The sequence below is a fragment of the Opisthorchis viverrini genome (assembly GCF_000715545.1).
Source record: "Opisthorchis viverrini unplaced genomic scaffold opera_v5_468, whole genome shotgun sequence".
Classification (NCBI taxonomy): Eukaryota; Metazoa; Platyhelminthes; class Trematoda; order Opisthorchiida; family Opisthorchiidae; genus Opisthorchis; species Opisthorchis viverrini.
The window spans coordinates 244824-249139 of NW_008752132.1; the positions used below are offsets into that span (position 1 = coordinate 244824).

Here is a 4316-nt window from a genome sequence, read left to right on the forward strand (position 1 = left end):
CAATCTTGTTGTTCCTTGACTTCACGGGTGCATTCGATTTTGCCGATCGGCCATTGCTTTTATTTATATTCGCTCAACAGAGTATATATATAGTAGTATAGAACTCTTCTATAGAGGGAAATGTTGGTAGCTCAGGTAGCGTAGATGGTGGTCGTTGGCTTGTTCGCTGAGCTGGGCAATTTGATTGCAAACGTTTCATCACCAATCGAGGTGACATCATCAGTGCGATTGGTGATGAAACGTTTGCAATCAAATTGCCCAGCTCAGCGAACAAGCAAACGAACACAATCTACGCTACCTGAGCTACCAACATTTCCCTCTATAGAAGAGTTCTATACTACTATATATATACTCTATTGAGCGAGTATAAATAAAAGCAATGGCCGATCGGCAAAATCGAATGCACCCGTGAAGTCAAGGAACAACAAGATTGTGCGTGGCTTCTACGTATGGCCTTACTCTAACATCTGACCGAGTGTGAAGATGTGGTCCACGCAGCCTATACCTGGCTGAAATCCCGCTTGGTGCTCACGGGCAAAGTTTCACATGCCGCCTTAAGACGATGGAGAATCAGGGATGTAAGAAGCCTTGTTACAACTAACACTTCCGTGGGTGCTACGTTCACTACGAGTATGTTCTTTTTTAAAATGAGCATTACTATCGATTCAACCCAGTTGTCTGGGACGATTTCTGTTTCCCAGCTGGACCCCAATATATGCGAAATAGTCATTAGGTGAGGAACTCTCCGCGATCCTTGAATAGGGTTGGTCCGAGGACCAGCAGCATGATGGCGTATGATTAGAGGTATGCATTCGCACACTCCTGAAGTTGAAGTCCAGGATTCCGGATTGGAGATAAAAGGTAGTCAACTGAATTGTTGTGTGAAGTACTCTGCTCAACGGTACAAACGTCCTTTTTTGTTGAAAATCAATAATCCTTTTGATCCCCGATAGTCTCGTTGATAAGAGGCTTTCAAGGACCAATAGGATGGATATTTCTAAAAATATTTTGCCTCTTCCATTTCTTCGGCCTGTTAAGTCCACCAAGCTCCTCGGTATGTACGGACGCTCAGTTTTACCTGATATCGGATGATGCGTCAAGTTGTTGTAATTGCGGTAAGGAAGAATTTGTAATCGTGCCTCCAGAAAAGCCGCGGTGTTGTCATAAATCCCATGGTTGAATGAGGCTCGCTGAGTTGTACCCACCCGAGCGTTCTCTGTCAGTAACCATAACGATGTTTGAGTTTTTAACCCATTACAAAAGAGTGCCTAGAAAGTCGTAGAAATTTTCTTTAGAAGATTCAGAGCTATGGTCCGTTGGGGGATAAGCAGGCACAATAAACAGGGAGCGATGGACCTGATTCTCGAGATCCTTTCACAGACGCTGCCAAAAGAACCACCCAACTATCAACGGAGGTCCAAGGAAGTAGATAAACTTCCGTTTGGTCACTCAATATAACACCCATGCCAGCATATTCAGCTTCACCGACCTCTGCATCAAGGTTTGCCCATTCAGAACCTGGTGGAGGGCGATGGGAAAGTCAGTTTAATCACAATACTTGCGTTCTGTCTCCTTGTTTCCAAAAGACAGCACACATCAACCCACATGGAATTCAGTGTACGAGCAAAAGTCGCTTGTTGTCCTGCATACTTTGGTGTGTGAATATTAAGGAAAGCTAGATAGACTGGCTTTCGAGGTTTGAAAACAGGCTTCGAATTGTTTAAGGTTGTTACTTAATTTGGGCATACAGAAGCTGCAGCTGAGCATGATGCACGGCAAACAGGACGGTCAGTTCCAGCGCTGGGATCTGCTTAGAGCGTATTCTAATTGGCGTGAGGTGGGATAGAAGATGGAATACGTGAGTGTAAGAAGAGAGTCATTAGCAGTAGCATGTTTTCGCTTATCCGCCCTGGTGTATGCGGCAAGTAAGGCGCCCCGGCTGGTGACACCACGAGACGACCGATGTGGCATGAGAGTATTGTTGGTTGTAAGCATCATGGTTGTACGTGGGCTGGAAAATTGCCACGGTGCCCAAATCTGGACACGGGGACGATCGGGATCCCCAAACAAAGACCTTGGTTCAAAAGCTTGACCGCAAGGCAGTAGTGGAGGGAGGGAAACGCAAGTGTTTCACTTTTTATAGATCGGGTTGCGACACATGTTCCGACACCCAACCTGGAGGGCCAGGATAGTAGGTCAGACATAGATCGAGTTGCGACACATGTTCCGACACCCAACCTGGAGGGCCAGGATACTGTGTAGGTCAGACCTCCAAACGTTGAATAAGCCGGTGTGAGAGACCCATTGGGTGTCACACGGACAACACCCAGTATAAATCAACGGACCGTGGAGGCACACAAACCGTCACACCACGTTAAGGTCCAGTCTTTCTGTGACTGGTAGTATGAGATTTGGGAAACAACCAAGCAGCGAATCCGTGCTTTTCAGTATAAATTGACTTCACTTACAGGACGAAATTTCGAGCGGCTTCTTGCTTGTGAATTACCACCCAAACCATGCATAGACGAGAACCAACGGGTATCTAGACCCGTCAAGCATCGTTGTTTGTACAGAACGGCACCGTCTTTTCGTGACTTGAGCTTAGTGCGAGCGCAAGCTTGAAAAATTTTTCTCAACATCTGAAAAACGGCAGCGGTGTATGTTCATTAGATCAGTTGACAGTCCGCAGATGCAGTGGGCAGATGTCCATCTCGATTTGGATGGTTATGCATTCCTCTTCTGTGAATGTCCAGCGAACACGCATCAAGTTAACTCGAAACCAGACAGGAAGTCCGATTCAACACCGCCGCACGGTGAGGTGCTGAACACTCAGGCAAGAACAATACAGCCCTAGGGTGTTCGGATCATCAACTGTGAAACGCCTTCCACATAAACCTCCCGATAGTAATGGTCATCTGCGCAGGAGTTACTAACACATGAAGAGACGGTAGAACTGCTTTGTGTCAGGCCCTGGTGCCAACCACTTGCCGTTCACATGCAGAGGCGAGAAAATCCAACTTTGATGAAAATTCGAAACTGCGCGCTCAAGGTCAAGTGGATTAGGCGCGTTTTTGACTAGTACCCCAACACGCACAGCTCAGTATTCGCACAATAGAATTGAAATTTGAAGGTTAAGAAGTATCCCTGATGGACTAAAGCAATCCGTCAAATGAAGTAAGAGTTACAGCTCTTACTGATAAGCCTCATTTAGGCATCGCGAGGTCTCAACGATGCTGGGAAACTATCCTACAAGACTTTAAAACCAGGGGCAAGGTTGATCCAGTGAAGGAGAAATTTGGTGAGCTGTAAAAATATGGGAGTAGATTAGGAAAGTTTTTGATTTGAACATATACGCAACAAAATGTGACATTTTGGCGTGCGAAGGTTGCACTCCATTCATAAATGTTTTCTCAGCTGAGAGCATTGTGCGGATAATAGACATTTGGAGGTACTAAAAAATTTCCCCAAAACTGTTACCGGAACGCCACGAATAACCTTTTTTCAGAAGCTTTGCGTTTCCTCGAAACAAATCTTTGAAGGAAACTGATCACATAAATACAACAACTATATTTGTGGGGATCATAAATTTTTTCGATGTCTATCTAGCCAGATCAGGGACGCATTACGAAGGAAAGGAAATATATTGAGAGCCAGTCCGCATTGACCTCAGTAATTTCACATACCATTCCCAACACGTTCTTCCCAAACAGCCCCGAGAAAACTGATTTTGTGAAAGCTTTTTAGGTTGGTCTTCTGAGTTTTGCAAAAAAATTGGGCATTTAGTTATAACTGTTTCATACAGTGGTTTGGTAATCTTCAGTGCATAATTACTTATTCTGTGGAACAGCTTGTACACAGTTTTTTCAACCGCTCAAACGCCGAATTTAGAGCTGTGGATTTGTTGAGCCATTAGTTAAAGTAGATTGTCCATATACCGGCGCCCGAAAGACAACAAATTTCGTCCTCCCAGTGGTCGTTAATTATTTCCGAGGGAAAACTTCAAGGAATCTGTATCGAATAAATTTTCCTTTATGCTGCTAAAAGTAAGGCCGCGTGGTGCTTGGGTGAGCGCACCGACATTTTCGCCCGAAAGAATCAAACCACGATCATTCGTCCTGTTTGAAGCATCTGTTCAGCAAAGCTTCCATCAATATTACAAGGTTGAGTACAAATCTACCCGAAGAAATCTACATTTTGACCACCCAGCTAGCTGGTTTACCCTATGTTTCACACTAAATATAACCCACAAACGGGCGGTTGAATGTTGAATCCATTGTGAAGAGGCTTCGCACATGGCTCCCTCCCCTACGTTTGTT

The 4316-nt window shown here is 44.9% G+C and overlaps 1 protein-coding gene across 1 annotated transcript in view; it reads right to left on the bottom strand.

Annotated features, from left to right (window-relative positions):
* T265_11288 (hypothetical protein) overlaps nucleotides 1-2639 on the bottom strand; it is a gene marked incomplete at both ends in the record, with an annotated part of 80405 nt that extends 77766 nt beyond the window's left edge. The window contains one exon of the mRNA XM_009177904.1: nucleotides 2469-2639. The remainder of the gene's footprint in view (nucleotides 1-2468) is intronic.
* Nucleotides 2640-4316: the final 1677 nt, after the last annotated feature.